The sequence below is a fragment of the Neovison vison genome, chromosome 11 (genome assembly GCF_020171115.1).
Source record: "Neovison vison isolate M4711 chromosome 11, ASM_NN_V1, whole genome shotgun sequence".
In the NCBI taxonomy this organism is placed as follows: Eukaryota; Metazoa; Chordata; class Mammalia; order Carnivora; family Mustelidae; genus Neogale; species Neogale vison.
This window is the reverse complement of record NC_058101.1, coordinates 96893292-96913420: the sequence shown is the minus strand read 5'-3', so window position 1 is coordinate 96913420 and position 20129 is coordinate 96893292. Positions and strand designations below refer to the sequence as shown.

The following is a 20129-nucleotide window of genomic DNA, read 5'->3' as shown; positions in this document are numbered from 1 at the left end:
GATGGCACTCCCTGCCTTGCATTGCTGTTGTTCCCTGAGAGCACCACTGTAGCACCTAGATGGTGCCCAACCTGAAGCCTGCCCCTAAGGCCTAAGCTCCAGGACTAGCAGGTAGGCCTCTTTCACAGAAAGGCTAGGGGTGTGTTTTAGTATTTTATCTATGCGGTGTCCTGGAGATAGCCTGCTAAGAACTGCCTTTTTAATTGTCACAGTCTCCTGGGACTCAGGAATGCAGGCCCCCACCCCCACCCCTAGAGCCAGACCATCCAGAGGTATCCCCTCTGTAGCAACAGTAAAAACCAGGCAGTATAAAAACTGGGGTAGCAGGCTCATGTAACAGACACATACAACACAAAGAACGCATAGAACAGCTCCCTTGCAAGAGATGCTGGTGCTCCGGAGCATGGCAGAAGAGAGTGCAAGGACCGTGCCTACCCTCTGAGGTCCCTGGAGAGGTTTACGGTCAAGCCTTAGATGTGTGTTTAATTAAAAGCCCGTCTTTCAGGCTGCAGCTCTGATGAGAAGCTAACAGGCTTCTTTCACAGAAATATTGAGCACCTGGATTTGTTGCCTCTTGCTGAGCCCTGGAGGCGGTAGCTGTTTAAGGGCTCTTTCTCCATTTGTTAAAGTCCTGTGGAACTTGGGAGTATAACCCCTGCTGGTCATTAGGGCCAGGTGATGTAGAGGTGGCCCTAAAAGCAACACCAGTAATCATGACATCAGACAAAGATATAAGCTCCGTTCTGGAGGATAACCAGTGAGGTGAAGGGAGGTAGAGGGAGAGTGTGAAGATTGTCTTCATTAGCCTTTGTACTGTAGGCTCCTTTGAATGTGCTGAACAGGAAGCCTGCCCTTGAAGCCAAAACTCCTGGACAAGAAATAGGCCTCTTTCAGAGAACGGCAAGGGGTATGTTTTAGTCTGCTATCAGTGTGGTGCCTTGGGAGTGGCAGTCTGCCAAGAAATATTTCTCAGATTGTGACAGTCCCGTGGGACTCAAGACATAAGCCTTTCTGGCCTCTACAGCCAGGTCATAAAGGGGAATTCTCTGGTGGGGCAGGGGGAATAGCTGTAAAAAAACAAGCCGCCACATGTAAAAACTGGAGCACCATAAATGTGTAGAAGTTACCTCTGGGAGACACTGGTGCTCTGGAGTACAGCAGAGGGAGTGTGTGAAGGTGATACTCACTGGTTGGATTGAAGCAGAGGGGCAATTGCAAAGTTGGCACCCATCAATAAAAGAGGAAAAAAGGAAAAAAAGAAAAAGAAAAAAAGGGGGGGAGGAAAAAGGAGAAGGGGAAATTAAAACAAACAAACAAAAACAAAAACAGAAAGAAAGAAGCTGGGAAAAGGCCCTTTCTGGCTTTAGCAAGTCAAAGGGTAAATGTCCAAGATGGCGCCTGCTGGGTAGAGCATTTAGATGGTACCTGAGGGAAAGGATGCTACCTGCTGGTTTTAGAAGTACAGAGTCAGAGCAGGAAGATGGAGCCCACCAGCCTCCAACCCCCAGAAAATATCTCAGCTGGCCCTTGTCCCTCAGACCAATTCTTTAACGTTAGGAAATGAATCTCTTTCACCTAAAGTCTGGGCATTTTTCAAAGGGCTGGAGTGGGTGAGTCTGCACACAGGCCCTTGAAGAGCTGATCCTCACTTTGACGTAGCTTCAGGATCTCATGGGCACAAGTCCCATTAGTCTTCAAAGTCAGGGGTTTTGGGGGCTTAATCTCTCAGGTGCTGGTCTTAAAAGTTGGGGTATCTGATGTAGAGTAAAAACCTTCACTCTTTAGGGAGAAGCTCTTATTTCACATTCCTTCTTAACTGTGGGTTATCTTATGAGGGGGGTACTTTTACCCCTTCCTGCCCTGTTTCTAGTTTTTTTTTTTTTTCTTTTTTCCAGAGGAGAGTGTTCCATATATAGCTATAGATTTGGCGAATCTGCAGGAGGAGAATGAGTTCAGTATCTTCCTATCTTGCCGTCTTGAATCAGAACCTTGTATATTTTCTTGTTGAGAGAGACTGGGTCAATTTTCTGGTAGAATTGTACCTTTTGGATTTATGTTTGGTTACTTTCACTGAAATTTTAGTTTACTCCCCACCATATTTCCTATAAACTGGACATTTCTATCTAAAAGTTGTGACTCAAGTGAGGTTTCCGGTAAAACATTCTTGTCAAGAATATTTCATGAGTGATGCTGTCTCATATCAGGAGTCTCATACTACTAGTTGCCTTTATGATGTTATCGTCCATCATTGGATTCATGGTTAATGTAAAAATTGCCACCGTCTCTCAATTGGGAAGTTAATGATTTTTCCTCTTGAGACAAGTAAATATTCTGTTTTTTGACAAGTTGGCAGCTGATTATTATCCAGCCTTTGTCAACCTTATACTCAATGCTGCTGCTTCTTCTTCTTCTTCTTCTTCTTTTTTTTTTTTTTAAAGTAAGCTTTATACCCAGTGTGGGGGTTGAACTCATGACCTCAGGATCAAGAGTCACATGTTCTACCAACTGAACCAGCCAGGCTTCCCTATACTCAGTGCTTTTAGTACTTATTGTTGATTCTTGCCTGAACCGGATATTCTTTTTTTTTTTTTTTTTAAAGATTTTATTTATTTATTTGACAGAGAGAGATTACAAGTAGGCAGAGAGGCAGGCAGAGAGAGAGAGGAGGAAGCAGGCGCAGAGAGCCCGATGGGGGACTCGATCCCAGGACCCTGAGATCATGACCTGAGCCGAAGGCAGCGGCTTAACCCACTGAGCCACCCAGGCGCCCATGAACCGGATATTCTGTTATAGATTGCAAAATGGTGATTTTTCCAATTTTGTCAATCCTTTCGCATTCACTGATTAGGATTCTGCTATCAAGAAGAGCTTCCCTTTGGGCACCTGGGTGGCTCAGTTGGTTGAGCATCTGCCTTCGGCTCAGGTCATGATCCTGGACTTCCAGGATCGAGTCCCGCATCGGGCTCCCAGCTCCTTGGGGAGTCTGCTTCTCCCGCTGACCTTCTCCTCTCTCATGCTCTCTCTCACTCATTCTCCCTCAAATAAATAAATAAAATCTTTAAAAAAAAAAAAAAAAAAGAGCTTCCCCTCATCAACTGGAACCAGGCATTGCTCTGAAATAGAGTTCCATGTAGTAAAGAAATAATACTTAGATCTCTCTCTTTACCAATATTTGAGTAAGGAATGGGTATAACTTTCATCCCAGTTAGTGGCAAAATTTTTTTTTTCTTTTTGTGTTAAAGTATTATTAGGATTTTTATATATTCAAGTTCATTAATCAGGTATAATATTCTTTATAGTGCTGTCACAGATAGTGTAGTTTACACTAATATATTTGGTCCTATATGTTCTTCTTATAATGTGATATTGACCCTCCTCCATTATTTCTGCCCAGGCACTCCCTTAGGGTAGGTCTTTCAGTGAAATCCAACTATCCTGAAGCCACCACATTGCAGGAGAGAAAGCATATGGAAAGGGAACGTAGAGATATAGAGAGATGACTAAGGAATCCTAATTGTTCCACCCCTTATCTCTTCCAGGCCAGGCAAAAATCATGTGAATGAATGAGTGAACCATCAGAAGATTTCAGCCTCTAGCTTTTGAGATGCTCAATTGCTACTGAGTACAGTGGACACCAGCTGACCCACTGAACTCTGCCCACACTGAAAATTGGAGAGAATAATAAGTGTTGTTCTTTCTTTATTATTATTTTTTAAAAAATAAGTGTTGTTTAAATGAAGTTCAGTGTGGTTTTTTGCATAGCCACAGTAGCTAGATGAATTTGGCCCATAGGAGCCTCCTCAAATTGATTCCCATGGCCTTTGACATGATGCCTGTGCTCTTCAATAATTTCCTTACTTCCTGGCATAAAATGATGTCTTAAGCTCCCCTTATATATTTTTTTGCCTCCAGATCTGAAATCAGCCTTTTCCCCAAAGAGTTCTTGTTCTTTTTAGTGGGAAATGGTATTTTAGGTTCAAAATGTGGGCATTCAGAAAGCTTTCAAGAGAATAAATTTCAATAGAAAAATTACAAACTTGATGATAATAAAACATTTCAACATGTTTCCCGAAATCAGACTTGAAAGACAAACAATGAAGGTCAACCAAATGGACAAGAGAAGTAATACAATTCTAACAAAAATAAAAACACGAATGGGGAGCCTGGCCGGCTCCGTCATTAAAGCATGTGTGTGACTCTTGGTTTCAGGTTTGACTTTAAGCCCCATGGTAGGTGTAGGGGCTACTTAAAAAAACAAGCAAACATGAACTAGCAATTCTCAAAGGATGGAATGCCTATGTATAATAAATATTGAATCATGTTCAACTTACTTATACTAAAAATTAGAATATATACTATTTTTCCTTTATCAAATTAATAGATATTCTTTAAAAGAAATAAGCTTCTGGAACATGTGGGTGGCTCAGTCAGTTAAGCCTCTGTCTTCGGCTCAGGTCATGATCCCAGGGTCCTGGGATTAAGCCCCACATAGGGCTTCCTGCTCAGCGGGGAGTTTCCTTCTCCTCCCTCTCCTCCCTCAAATGGGTCAATGAGTGCCTCTGGATAGTCAGCCACTTTCTCAAGTCATTCCCCTCCACTCGTGTTCTCTCTTTCTCTCACTCTGTAGCAAATAAATAAGTAAAATACTATAATGAATGAATGAATGAATGAATGAAATAAGCTTGACATTGACAAGAATGCAGTAAAAAAATGTAATCTTGTACACATTGGTGGCAATGCCACTTGATTTTTGGCCTTCTGCTAAGTAATTGGGCAATATGAATAAAACCACAATATTAAGAAGTTGCAATGATTTGCTCTAGCTAGGATACAGCCCAAGATATTGTGACAAAGAGATTCCAAATGAAGTGTCTTGAAATGAAATTTTTTTTCTCTCGTACAACAGGTTGAGCATGAGTAGTCCAGGCTGGAAGGGCAGCTCTGCTTTCTGTGGGTCATTTAGAGCCCTGGTTCTTTCCACTGTCTTGTTTTGCCACTTCCTAAGTGCTTAAGTTACATGACTGAAGCTAGATCACAGGCAAGTCTGGGTTCTAGCTTGCATGAAGGAGAGAGAAAGAATTCTAGGACAAGCAATTTTCTCTTAAGCTAGAGAGGTAGAATTCTGCTAACAAGGCCACATCTAGCTGGTAGGGAGGCTGGGAGATGTAGCCTTTAGACAGGATCTAGATATCTAGCTTAAACACTGTTGTAGGAAGAGGACCACATCCTTTGATTCAGTAATTCTGTTTCTGGTGATGTATTGTAATGAAATAAGTCAACTGCAGAAAATGTGTTAATTACTTAAAAATAACTCTGTCAAGGAGTAAGTAATGTCAAGTAAGTCAAGTAAGTAAGTACTGTTACTTACTAGAGAGGAAAATCACTTGAGAAACATCTATACATATTATTGGAGCAGTTTAGAGGCCATGGCAAGTAATTAAATGAGGTGGAAACCAGTGGAGGGGGTTTTGAGTAAAAGAGTGAGTCAGTTTAAGAACATTCTGCTTGCTGTTTGGAGGACAGGGTGGAAACAGTTGCCATAGTCCAGGAGAAGAATAATGATGGTAGTTTGAACTAGGGTTTTAGTGGTAATAGTATAGTCAATTGAATATTAAACTTCTATTAGTTGTATGGATTATGGAAGGAGCATTTTATCTGTGAGGACAAATTTCCCTCTTTACTTAGCCAATAAAATAAGAGATAACAGCAAAAGATCACTAAGTGGGGTGTTGGTACAGACATATACCTGGAGTGTTATTTTAAAAATGTTCAAAGTTAGGGACGCCTCAGTGGCTTAGTCAGTTAAGTGGCTGCCTTTGGCTCAGGTGATGATCCCTCTGGGATGGAGTCCCTCACCAGGCTCTCTGCTAAGCAGGGAGCCTGCTTCCCCCTTTCCCTGCTTCTCCCCCTGCTTGTGCCCTCTCGTGTGCTCTCTCTGTCAAATAAATAAATAAAATCTTAAAAAAATAAAGATGTTTGAAGTTTATATCTGTAAAGTTAAAGGTAAGAAAAATGCCAAGAAACTCTTAACAAAAAGATATTTCTTAAATAAATAAAAGTATTCTTTTTTTTTTTTTAAGATTATTTATTTATTTATTTGACAGGCAGAGATTGCAAGTAGGCAGAGAGGCAGGCAGAGAGAGAGGAAGGGAAACAGGGTCCCTGCTGAGCAGAGAACCTGATGCGGGCCGTTTCCAGGACCCTGGAATCATGACCTGAGCCAAAGGCAGAGGCTTTAACACACTGAGCCATCCAGGCCTCCCTTATTTTTATTTTCTTGTATCTTAGTTTATTAATATGTTCTTTCCTAGAGAATAATCACAACTTATGGGGGCCTGGGTGGCTCAGTGGGTTGAGCCTCTGCCTTTGGCTCAGTTCATGATCCCAGGGTCCTGGGATCAAGTCCCACATTGGGCTCTCTGTTCAGCGGGGAGCCTGCTTCCCCACCCCCCTGCCTGCCTCTCTACCTACTTGTGATCTCTGTCTGTCAATATATCCTTTTTGTTATGGAAATAATTTAGTCTAATGATGCTCTATTAAGCTATATGATATTACACTAATAACCTGTCATTATATATATATATTATCTGTTATCTGTTTGTTTTGTATCAAGGATGTGATATTTTCTCCTGAAAAGATATTCAGGTTGCTTGTGACCAAAGAATTCAATACGAGATTCCATGAAGCAACTAGTGTCCATTTGTTTTCTATTGGGAATAACCCATAGAAAGAATAAAGCTATTTAGGTCAATTCATTTTTTCTTACTACTTGTTGAACATCTACTGTGTTTAACACCTATTTATGTCACTGTAAATAATACCAAGGTGCATGACATTCAGTGGATTTAGAAGATGGTTAGAGAGATACTGCTTCTACATAAATATCGGAAATACAGTTGATAAACTAAATTCAAAGGAAGTTATACAATTAAAGTAGACAAAGTGAATTCTCTTGGCCAGGGAAGAATTACACTTCTGACACTGCTTCTGCCTCTATGATTTTGCTTCATAAAAGCTTAATAAGTTTGGCTATTCTTACCTTAAGTGTTACATTTATTACCATTTATAATAATGAAACCAAGATGAAACATGCTCTGTTACTAGCTTTCAGATTTAGTATTAGACACAGAACATTTTATAAGGAGTCTTGAGAAAGCTATTACTCCTTTGACTTATCACAGAAATAGAATTAGAAGCCCTGTGCCAAATAAAAAGAAGTCTTATTTGAAACCAGGTACATTGTTCAAATACCTTGCCTCCAAATCTAATATTCCTGCTTTGTGCTATGTACCTAGTAGGTGATCAGTAAATTGTTACCGAATGAATGAATGCAGACATGTACGGATGATTCTGAGTTTCTGCCTGCTTACCTGTCTGTCTAGGTCTATTGGTCTATTTCTGTTGGACTGAATGTGAGCCTCCTCACAGTGGAATTATTACACATGGCACTGAATCTAGTGGTTACTTCCCTGAGAAATTCCATGAATTAAAGCCACAGGTAACTAGTTTAAATAAAATTCACATGAAACCCACCAATATTTTATGGATTTATAGACACACACACACGCACACACACACATACACATACAATTACATATATTCTACAGAAAGATGGAGGGAGATAATAGCAATTTGCAGATGAAATTACTCCCAAGGTTACTGGCGTCTTGACAGTAGCTTATTTTTCATCTTTCCTGAACTAGGTGTGTAACTCCAGTTACTTCCCTATATCTGATAAATGCTGGCAGCAAACAAATCCAAGTGCTTTTCTTGCTTATTTTTTTTCCTTCTGTTAGAAACAGAAGGAATCGGGCAAAAAAATATTTTGTGAGAAAATAACAATTCCTGACTCGGTTCTACCTTCTTAAATGTAAGCCAAAGGCCCCCACATGATGCAACCCAGGAGTGTAGAAGAGGCTGGTGGATGGGCTGTCACGTCTGGCTGATCTGATGTCAGAGCAGATCATGTGGTTCTCTGCGGGCCGCTGGGACTGGCCCGCCGAAAGCACATGGATTACAGTCTGAGGCTGTAATGGGAAAGTCGGCTCCCGGGCTGCTGTCTCATAGACACCAGCCTGCAGGGAAGCTGGGGGCTCTCCGATTTTCCCTGCTCCCGGGCCCCTCCTGCTGCGTGACTCACAGGCACAGTGCAGAGAGAAGCTGCTGCTCCCAGTAAGTCCTTAAAGAAGATCTTTATTCAGAGCGTTCTGGAAGCGGGGAGGAAGTGTGGGTGTGGATGGGGGTTACTGGAAGCCCTTTGTAGAACACTCTCCTAGGATCTGGGCTGGGTAGTGTGGCTTTCCATGCCATCCTGGAGTGGATAGGCAGCGGTGATGTGTACATGTCCCCCAGCCCTGATTTCGGTTTGTTCTCCACGGGATGTGTTTTTCTGAACTGCATTTTCTCTTTTTGCAAATGTAGGATAGATTTGTGAGATCTGGTTAAAGTGAAGGGATTTCAGATCCTCAGACCCTGGAGTGGTCTTGGCGTTCTCTGTATGGTAAGCAGGGAGAAGGGAGAGAGGGTGGTGTCTCTCTTAGTCAGAATCACTGTTTATGTTAAGATATCGGCTGTGCCTGTGCTGGAGAAATATTTAGCAGTTGCCCCCTTTCCTGCTTTGGGTAAGTAGGTGATGGGAAAGAAAGCAGGGTGAGCCAGCGGTGAGAAGCATGTAGATGTGAGGAATTACTGGTAAACTGAAATGCTGTTAATATATTGCTTTTTTAATGGTCTGTTGTATATTAGGTCATGTCAAGTGGTAGAACAGGTACCAGTAGTGGAAGGATGACGGAGTTCTCTCTAACCTTTTCCCAGCAAGCAAATTGTTTTTCCTGTGTTCAAGGCTCTGTTTAAGAGTAGTGAGAAGTGCAAACAGTGCAGATTTCTAAGCCCTGTTTTTTGTTGTTTTTCTGGTAACAAGCATCACGTTTCCACTCTCATGCATCAGGAGAGATCCTTACCTCCGTGATGTTTAGGCGTGGCCTTTTTGGAGAGCAAGGGAATACATGCACTAACATCTCATTGTTCCTTCTGGGCATATAACGTTAAATTTGTTTTAGAGACTGAAAGTATGTGTGACTGGAAGGGGCTATAAAGGGAAAATTAGGAGAAGAGGTTGTTTATTTGCCTTGGTACTTTCTGTGAACACTTGACAGAGTTTGAGGTCAAGGTGGAGGATATCTAATTGAAAGACATAAGCAAATCAATAATTGGGCTATGTCATTAAGCATCAGAAAATATTTATTCTTTTTTGTTTGTTTGTTTTCTTTGTAGGAAGAACCCTAGTCTTTTCTTTGAGTCTCTGCACAAACTGTAGGATTTGCAAAGCCTGTTTCTAGAAACATTTAGGCATTGAAGAAACTTTTGGGTAGGAAGGATGGTGGGATGGAAGCAAAGACAGGATGCTTAGAGGAGATCTATTCTTTTTTATAGGCTTTTGCAATAAATGGCTTAAGTCACAGAACATCAAAAACAAAACAAAAAAAAAGATGGGTGGCTTGCCCCACCCATCGTGTTGTGAACATGGATTATTCACATGCCATTTTATTCCAGTGAACTGCATAAGCACTAAGTACAGAGAAGGTTCTAATTCATCATTTGAGCCCCATGAAACAGAGGACAAGCCAAATAAAATGGAACCGTAGAAAAATGAAGATTCCCTCTTTCCTGCCCCACCCCATCTTGTTCTCCCTCCATATTGTTGAGTGAAGCTAGATTTATGCCGGGCAGGGTCCTTATTACTGTTTGTAATTTTGTTAGTCATTTCAGAAGAGCTGACAAAAGGCACAGGATATGCAGCTGGTACTTGCTGGAGGAGAGTGGGTGAGCACAGTGTGGGAAATGTTTTCAGAGGGCCTCTTACTGACCCAACCCAGACCACACCCCCTTTTTTGGCTCCCTGCCAAACACACTATCTCTGTAGGGAAGCCTGATGAACTGATGCCCATGCTTTGGCATGTTGATTCTTTGGTTATAAAACCAAGGAGCTCTCATCTCTGTAGGTACACATCACCTGCTTCTCAGGGTAGAGACGCCAGTTTGTGGGAGTTTTAGAATTTCTTTTCTTCAAAAATTAATACCTTAGTATGAAAAGAAATAGAGGAAAATTATGCATTTCCCCATCTCACTCGCAAAAGCTCTGGCTAGTGTCTTTGTTTTTTTTCGTGTCTTCATCGTCGTTTTTGGCAGGCTGTGATTAATGCATAGGGGGCATCTACACCCCAGATTTCTACTCTTTAGGGAAGGCTTATGCAGTTGGGGACTTAGAATTGGAACAGACCTTAAGAACTGAGAGTTTATCCCCTTATTTTACAGAATGGAGACTGGTCTGAGTTATACAAGTGATGAGTGACAGAATCAGGACTGGACCTCAGCTCTCCTGACTTGGTGCACCTTTCCCAATCACATAACTTAAGGAGGAAGCATTTTCCTACAAAATTAGGTGTTTTTCTTTCTTTTTCAAATTTTAGGTTATTTTTCATTTTATTTAGCAGTGGTACTACTGGAACAGTAAAATCACTACAATTTCACTTTTCTTTCCCAAGAATATCTTGGACTAGGTTGGAAAGTCCCCCAAAAGAAAATCAAGTTTTTATTTTTTTTAGGGGAATAGTGCATTCTTTCTGGGTCATGTGATGAGATCTCAAATACCTGATTATTATTATTATTTTTAAAGATTTTATTTATTTTATTTGACAGAGATTACAAGTAGGCAGAGAGGCAGGCAGAGAGAGAGGAGGAAGCAGGTTCCCTGCTGAGCAGAGAGCCCGATGCGGGGCTCCATCCCAGAACCCTGGGATCATGACCTGAGCCGAAGGCAGAGGCTTTAACCCACTGAGCCACCCAGGCGCCCCTCAAATACCTGATTATTAGTTTTCCAATCTTGCCTTGCTGGGCATGTGGACCATTCTAATTAGTAAAGAAATCATTATTCAATTATAGCAAACAAATGCCATGGTAACACTGAGAAGCTTCTTCCCATTTGGGTAGTTTTCTTTTTCTTTCTTTTTTTAAAAAAAGATTTTATTTTAAAAAACTCTCTATATCCACATGGGGCTCGAACTCACAACCCTGAGATCAAGAGTCACGTGCTCCACTGACTGAGCCAGCCAGGCACTCCTGTGTTTTCTGAGTCATATTAATGTTCTTTCTTTATGCAAGCTCTGTTCATGGTCACAGATTTAAAATCATTTAAGAGATATTTCAGCATAGGGGCACCTGGGTGGCTCAGTGGGTTAAAGCCTCTGCCTTCCGCTCAGGTCATGATCCCAGGGTCCTGGGATTGAGCCCCGCATCGGGCTCTCTGCTCAGCGGGGAGCCAGCTTCCTCCTCTCTCTCTGCCTGCTTCTCTGCCTACTTGTGATCTCTGTCTGTCAAACAAATAAAATCTGAAAAAAAGGAAAAGAGAGATTTCAGCTTAACTTTCTCTCTTTAGATTACTGCTAGACCTAAAAGAGATTTTCAAAAAATACTTGTTCATTGAATGATAGAGTATATAGAACATTACAGTGCCTGCTTAGGGGTATGTTAATATTTAAAAGGTAATGCAATGTTATGCTCTTCCATAATGGTATTAGAATATCCATCTGCTAATTACTCGGTCTAGATTTGGTCAGAGTGAGACTCATATATTTGTTTGAAATCAGTATAAATATGAATAAATGTCACATGTAATTCATCTATGCTAATGCTATTTGTAAAAGCACCAAACATCATTAGATTGGGTGTTGTTTAATTACATTTTTTAGAAACCTTGGCTATAATACCAAAGACCTCTGGTTATATCCTTACTGTGTAATAACCAGTTTCTACTGGTCTAGTGAGGGCGTCTTTTCATTCTAAACATTAAACTATAGTGATATATTGGAAGAAATTAGTTCTGGTGGCTTTGAGTGGTTTCAAGAAGAATAATTGGAGCACTGTTCCAAAGAGCCTCCACTCTGTAGCTCAGAAACAAATGGCTGCATGTGTGACATTTCTAAATGGTGACATCCTCAAGGAACCCTCTGGCTGATTTCTTATTTTAAGTTTCAGGTTGTGTTGGGGAAAAAGAAAACAGAAAAGGCAATTTGGGCGTTAATATTTCTAATATGGAGAGACAAAGACTTCAGTTAAAGATACCACTTATTTTAAACGGATCTAACTAAGAGGAAATGCAGAAACGATGGTCAGGGGAGTCCCAGTACAGTGAAAAGCTGCTGTCCTTGTTGTAAATTCCACTCTTTAAGGTCTTGGATGCCTTTAACTGGTTCCATTTAGGCAGAAAGCACAAGCGAATATCTCTTGTTGTAAACAAAGCAACAGATTTAAGTTAATGCTAATGTGTTCACAGCCAGAGCCAAAAGCTTTTCAGGGTTATTATAACACACTGGGCTCTTAGCCCATCCATCTAAATGTCTAAAGTAGACTAAAGTTATGGATCAGCCCATTGTATACACCATCCCACATGAGAGCCAGATGCTACTGTTTACTGTGCTAGTAACCTTGCCAGCTTCAATGTGAAATCTGAGATTACTGTTTGGGGTCAATGGAAGTTATAGATTGATTTCTTTGATCCTGAATTTAAGCTCCTACACACCAGTCTGTTTTGATTAATGATGATTTTTTAGAACAATCTCTGAAACTTAATTTACACCCAACTCTCTAAACTGTTTAGATGAAGGGCTTCCCCATGAAAACTGTGTTTATTTATTATCTTTTGGATCTTTGAGTTTGATGTAGGGCTTCAGCATATTTTTTGTCCTTTGTCTTGAGCATGGAAAAGAAGTCATGAAATTCTTCTTCTTCTTCTTCTTTTTTTTTTTTTAAGATTTTTATTTATTTATTTGGACAGAGAGAGAGATCACAAGTAGGCAGAGAGGCAGGCAGAGAGAGAGGAAGGGAAGCAGGCTCCCTGATGAGCAGAGAGCCTGATGGGGGCTTGATCCCAGGACCCTGAGATCATGACCTGAGCCGAAGGTGGAGGCTTAACCCACTGAGCCACCCAGGCGCCCCAAAAGAAGTCATGAAGTTCTGTTGTATAACACTGCACTTGAAAATACCACTACAACATGACTTTCTAGAAGATTTGGTAGAAATATAGTTCTGTGTATAATGACTTAGGAAAAGATTATCCGTTGTCCTTGGTCAAAAAGAAAATTCCATCATTTAAAGTGCAGTATTGGGTTTAGTACATATTGTGAGATTTTTATTCCTTAATCTTTTTAAAAATTTTTTTTGAGATTTATTTTTTATTTGACAGAGATGACAAGTAGGCAGAGAGGCAGGCAGAGGTGGGGGGGGTAGGGGGTGGGGGGAGCAGGCTCCCTACTGAGCAGAGAGCCCAATGTGGGGCTCAATTCCAGTTCCCTGGGATCATGACCTGAGCTGAAGGCGGAGGCTTTAACCACTGAGCCACCCAGGCATCCCTTTATTCTTTAATCTTAATCTTAATTTGATTTGTGCCTTTGTATGAGGTTAAGGTGGTTTTTGAGAAAGTACTGTAAGTAATAATAATAGCAATGGCCATATGCTGAGCACTCTTCTTACAGTAATCCAAACGGAACTGCTTGTGTCTTGCTTTTTAGCAAAGCAATTCCACAAATCCTTTCATGCTAGTCGTTGAGGATAGCCATTGCTGGGTTTTTTGTTTGTGACACTTAAAAGTATACCCTTCAATGTGGTATTTAAGTGCTATTGAAAAAAATAGGCTCCAAAAGTTTCACAGGATTCGATCTTTTCTCATCTTGATGTTGGAATATCAATGCTGCAATTCATTACTTTTCCTTATATCTTAATATCATTGGTTTAAAAAACTTTACTTATTTATTTTTTATTAAAAATTTTAAAAAGATTTTATTTATTTATTTGAGAGAGAGAGAGAGAGAGAGAGAAAGACAGTGAGTGCACAGAGGGAGAGGGAGAGGGAGAGGGAGAAGCAGACTCCCCTCCTGAGAAGGGACCACTCCCCCCATCTGAGGAGCTGCATCCTAGGACCCTGGGATCATGACCTGAGCTGAAGGCAGGTGCTTAACCGACTGAGCCACCCAGGTGCCCCATCATTGGGTTTTATAATAATGGAAACATTAAACCATCCCTAATGAAGAATGAAGCTGTGTTGAAAGTAGATTTTGTACCAAATTGCAGTCACAGAATTATTTTGTTTTGCTCAGAAAGGACTATTGCTCCTTAACATTGTACATTTTATGCTTACTAAAATGTTGTTGACATCCATATATGAACACATATTCTTTCTAGTTGTAAAGTTACTTATAGAATAATACTGCAGAATTTTAAACACCTGATTCTGATATTGTATGGTATTCAATTTCAGAATAAACTAAATTCTGTAAGAACATTTGGCTCAGATGTTACTAAAAATAATTGCTCTAAAATCTCACATGGGGAATAACATTCCATGGTTTTCTACTTGTTGTGCATTTTTGCTTTGTTTCCACTTGGGATTGAAAAGAAGAAATTTAGAAGAAATATTTTAAAAGGAGATGTGTTGGTGCTTTATAAGCTTCCGGTATGCTGCCCCAGTTAAATCTACATTGTTGCTGTAAAGAGACTATATACTTGTGTTTAGGCACTAACCTGTTTAAATTATTTAAAATTTGATTTAGAAAAAGGCCAATCTCCCTAAAAATAGCTAGCACAGTATATGTTAGTTCATCAGTACTTAGCTAGACCAAGTAGGTTGGAAGGAGAGAAAATAGCAGCTACTACTACTACGTAGCACCTACGTAGTAAGGCAAGACTCATTTGGACATAGGACAGTTTTGAACGATGGTCTTATTTTCAGCTTGAGCTACAAAAGAAAATAATAGAGAGAGCCTTTGCTCTACTGAGGAAAATCTTGGAATATAGACTTAGAGAAGGTTTGAACCAGAATAAGCCAAACATGAAGTAGTAGGTAAAAGCAGATGACAGGAAACTGAAGTGGCAGTCTTTTATTTTTTGTTTTAATTTATATTTATTTAATTTTAAAAATATTTTATTTATTTATCTGACAGAGAGAGATCATAAGTAGATAGAGAGGCAGGCAGAGCGGGGAGTAGTCTCCCCTCTGAGCAGAGAGCCTGATTCAGGTCTCGATCCCAGGACCCTCAGATGATGACCTAAGACAAAGGTAGAAGCTTAACCCACTGAGCCAGCCCGGCACCCCTGAAGTGGCAATCTTTTAGGCCACAGTAGCTCTCAAACCAGAACACTGGAATATTGGGTTGAATAGATGGCTGATGATTTCTGATTTTACCGATATCATGGCAATTTTCCATCATAAATCTGGTAGAACACCAAAAAGTTAGATTAGCTGAAGCTGTGACTGATAATCACAGTTAATGATTAGTTCTGGAGATACCTGGTGCATCCAGGGGACTGTACTTTTTATTTATTTTTATTTTTTCTTTTGTGAATGATTTATTGTTTTTGAAAATACATTATCCCAAATTCAAAAGATACAAAACAACAGATAAGTTTTCCTTCTTCCCTGGTACTGCTGTTCCCCTCCTAAAACTGCTGTTTTTAGTTCTATGTGTCTCTTCTGGTTATTTTCCTTGACTTTATATACATATACCTATATAATCTTGTTAAACAGAAGTAGTGCATACTACATATACTACTCTGCTTTTTTTTTTTTTTCCACTTAGTATGTCTTGGGTATTGTTCCATATCAGTACATACAAAGTTACCTTCTTTTAAAAATTTTTTTATTAAGGATTTATTTGAGAGAGAGCACATGCAAGTGAGGGGAAGGACAAAGGGAAAGGGAGAGAGAGAATCCCAAGCAGATTCCCTACTGAGTGTGTAGCCTGACACTGACATCAAGAGTCAGTCACTTACACGCAAATTCGTGAAGTGTTCTATATTTTTCCAACTTTTGTAGCAACATGGACGGGACTGGAAGAGATTATGCTGAGTGAAATAAGTCAAGCAGAGAGGGTCAATTATCATATGGTTTCACTTATTTGTGGAGCATAACAAATAGCATGGAGAACAAAGGGAGATGGAGAAAAGAAGGGAGTTGAGGGAAATAGGAAGGGGAGGTGAACCATGAGAGACTATGGACTCTGAAAAACAATCTGAGGGGTTTGAAGGGGTGGTGGGGGGTGGGAGGATGGGGGAACCAGGTGGTGGGTATTGGAGAGGGCACGGATTGCATGGAGCACTGGGTGTGGTGCAAAAATAACGAATACTGTTACACTGAAAATAAATAAAAAAAAAAAAAAAAGATTAGCTGAGGAAAAAAAAAAAAAAGAGTCAATCACTTAACTGACTGAGCTACCTTGGTGCTCCCAAAGTTACCTTCTTCTGGAAACAAATGTTTTGTGAATAGTTTAAAACATGTATAAAATTAGATTGTATAATAAACACACAGGTATCTATTACCCAGTCTCAATAGACATAAAAATATTTTGACAATCTTACTGTATATTAGACAATATTAAGGGATTTATCATTAATTTTGTTAGGTGTGATTATAGCCTAGTAATTATATTGAAAAGGATTTTCCTTATTGATTAGAGATGCATGCTTATGTATTTATGAGTGAGATGATATGTTGTCTGATGTTTGGGATTTACTTTAAAAATTACCTGAAGAGGGACATCTGGGTGGCTCAGTCAGTTAAGCCTGTGCCTTTAGTTCAGGTCATGATCCCAGGGTCCTGGGATTGAGCCCTGCATCAGTCTCTCTGCTCAATGGGGAGCCTGCTTCTCCTTCTCTCTCTGCCTCTCCACTCCTGCTCTTTCTCTCATTCAAGCTCTCTCTGAAATAAATTAATAAAATATTAAAAAAAATAAAACATACCAGAAGAAAAAAATATGTGCAGGAGGAACAACTTTAAGATTGCCAAAATGTTGAAGTTGGATGAATGCAAATTCATTATTTCTCTTTTATTATGTATGTTGGAATAATTCCATAGTAAAAAATACATTTGCTAATTTGTTTTCATTTATAGCTCCACTGTTTTCTCAGGAGTATTTTAAAGTGAATCTTAAATATCACATAATTTTACCCGTAAATACTTTAGTATGTATTTCTAAGACAGGACTTAAAAAAATCACAATACCTTTGTCACATCTCAGAAAATTAACAGTAATTCTTTTTAAAAAAAGGTTTATATATTTATTTTACAGAAAGAGAGGGAGAGAGAGCACACCAGTGAGGAGGGGGAGGGGGAGAAGCAGAGGGAGAGGCAAAGGGAGAGAATCTGCCAGCAGACTCCCTGCTGACCACGGAACCTTCTTCAAAGCCCCATCCCAGGACCCTGAGATCATGACCTGAACTGAAAACAAAAGTCAGCCACTTAACTGACTGAGCCACCCAGGCGCCACAACAATAATTCTTAATATAATCCAGAATCCAGTCTATTTTTCAGTTTCCCTGATCTCTAAAGAATCTTTTAATAGTTGTTTTATTTGAATAGGGAGTCAAATTGGGTCCACATATGACATCCATTAGAATTCTTTTAAACATTAGTATTTCTTTTCCTTAAGAAGAAGTCATTCATTTATTTAAAAAACTAGATTTTTTTTATGCTGTAGAAGACCCCACTTTCTGGATTGGACTGTCTCCTCCAGGTGGTATTCCACTTGTTCCTCTGTTCCTTGTATTTGAGGTTTGATGAAGTTCATATTGAATATTTTGGCAAGAATTCTTTCTAAGTGGTTCTTGTTTCTTGCTGTATCACCTTGGGAGACTCATGCATCTCATGTTTCACTTTGAGCAATTCGAAGATTGAACAGAGGATTTGGGTGGTATCAGCCTGATCTGCCTATATAAAGTTTCCCATTAATGTTTCACCAAATGTTTTTGGCATCCAGTGATTCTGTTTGCTTTAGTCCATTATTCCATTAAGGGTTGTAAATTGATTTTCTAATTCTTTCATTCATTTTGCATTTATTACCTGGGATTGTTCAACAAACACATTTCCCTCACCAACTTTTTGATTAGTCTAAATAGAGTTGATATAGTCTTTTAAAAGACCATATAGCATTTTATTATAACATAATTTAACTTGTCCCCTATTTATGGGTATTTAGAATTTTTTTAAGTAAACTCTACTGCCGATGTGGGGCTCAGACTCACGACTCCAAGACCAGGAGTCACATGCTCTACCAAGTGAGCCAGCAGGCACCCCTTAGAATGTTTCTTTTGCTCTTTCTTTATTTAAATATTTTTTCTTACTGTACCACCTCATATACTTATGTATTTATAGTGAAGAGTAAACTATGGAATTTTAAGAGAGTTATGTTTTAATTGAAAAATAGTTGGATTTTTACTTTCTGCATGTTAGTTTAGTCTAAATATGAGAGTTTGAGTCAGAGAGACCTGTATTTTAACCCTGGATCTCTTACTAATCATAGGAACTTGGGCAAGTTCCTTTTTCTTTCTAAGTCTCATATACTGGGAATAATAATAATATCTGACTCCTTGACTGTTTTAATGAGTAAATAAAATAATCTATCAAAATGCTTGGTACAGTACCTATCATACATTGAGTGTTGAATAAGATGAACTTTTTGTTAGTATTTGAGGATTAAATGAAATAACACATGCAAAGTCCATTATATAGTACCTGGCAATTAGATGCTCAATAAATAGGGCTATTCTTTTCCCTTTCTTCACTTTTCCCCTAGTAATGAAGATTGTTCTTTCTCCTGCTTGTTTTCAGGAATTTGGGGGAGGGGGAAGAAAAGATGTTAGCTGCCCCCGCGTATCTAGGTGGCTCAGTTGGTTAAACATCTGCCTTTGGCTTAGGTCTTGATCCCAGGGGCTGCGATTGAGTCCTGAGTCTTCCGGCTCCCTCTCCCTCTGCCTCCCCCCCCCCCCCGCCCCCGCCACGCCCCGGCTCATGCTCTCTCCCTGTCAAATAAATAAATAAAATCTTAAAAAAAAAAAAAAAGATGTCAGCTGCCCTCAGCTTTTTGCTGAGAGAGGTCATTCTGTAATTCTGCTATTAGCCTTTCTGGAGACTCACCAGGAATCCTTTGGGTCACAGCTCCCTATCCTAGGAAGCAGTCTTGCATACTAAGAAATGCTAATTTTCAGGTCATCTCAGTCCAGAAAGAAGCAGGTAGAATGCAAACAACACTGCATTTTAACTTTGAGCTGTGGAAATAGTGTTTCTTCTCTCTTGCCCTCCCTGCCTCATCCATGGTTTCCAGTTCAGTTTTAGGATTAAAAAGTTTAGCCTGATGTAACTCTGTGTCTGTTTTATTCCCTGTGCTCTGTCTAAACTCAGTGTGGGAATTAAAACGAAATAGAATTGGGGTGCCTGGCTGCTTCAGTCAGTCGAGTGTGCAACTCTTGAAACTGGGTTGTGAGTTTGAGCCCCACGTTGGGTGTGGAGATGACCTAAAAAAAAAAACAAACAAAACCAAAACAAAAAACTAAATGGAATCATGACAAATTAATCTTTCTTTTTTTTTTTTTTTAAGATTTTATTTATTTATTTGACAGACAGAGGTCACAAGTGGGGAGAGAGGCAGGCAGAGAGAGAGAGTGGAATACAGGCTCCCTGCTGAGCAGAGAGCCCGATGAGGGGCTTGATCCCAGGACCCTGGGACCATGACCTGAGCCGAAGGCAGAGGCTTTAACCCACTGAGCCACCCAGGCAGCCCGACAAATTAATCTTTCCATTAAACTTTAGAACATCTGACTCTTTTTTTTTTTTTAAAGATTTTATTTATTTATTTGACAGATCACAAGTAGGCAGAGAGGCAGGCAGAGAGAGAAAGAGAGGAGGAAGCAGACTCCCTGCTAAGCAGAGAGCCTGATGTGGGGTTCGATCCCAGGACCCTGGGATCATGACCCGAGCCGAAGGCAGAGGCTTTAACCCTCTGAGCCAACCAGGTGCCCCAGAACATCTGACTCTTGATTTCAATTTGGATCACGATTTCAAGGGTGAGATCAAGCCCTGAGCTAAGCGTGGAACCTGCTTAAGATTTTCTCTCTCCCTCTCCCTCTGTCTCTCCCTTCCCCCAAACTCCCTCTTAAATAAATAATTAAATCTTAAAAAAAAAGATAAGTGCTATCTGGTGTATTAGTTAGGATTTGGACCATCACAAACTCTCACAGAATGGCACGTGACTCCTTAAGTAAAATGTTATAGTATAAAGCAGAGGAAAAAGATCAAGAACAGGGAG

The 20129-nt window shown here is 40.0% G+C and overlaps 1 protein-coding gene across 2 annotated transcripts in view; it reads left to right on the top strand.

Annotated features, from left to right (window-relative positions):
• The window catches only part of ANK2 (ankyrin 2), a 655140-nt gene that overhangs the window by 90992 nt on the left and 544019 nt on the right, over positions 1-20129 (top strand). Inside the window, exon 1 of one of the 2 annotated variants that reach the window (XM_044224185.1) lies at positions 8006-8172. The exons of the other annotated variant lie outside the window; for it this stretch is intronic. The gene's annotated coding sequence lies outside the window, so the exon portion shown is untranslated. Of the gene's footprint in view, positions 1-8005; positions 8173-20129 lie in introns of those variants that run through there. 2 annotated transcript variants of the gene reach the window in all.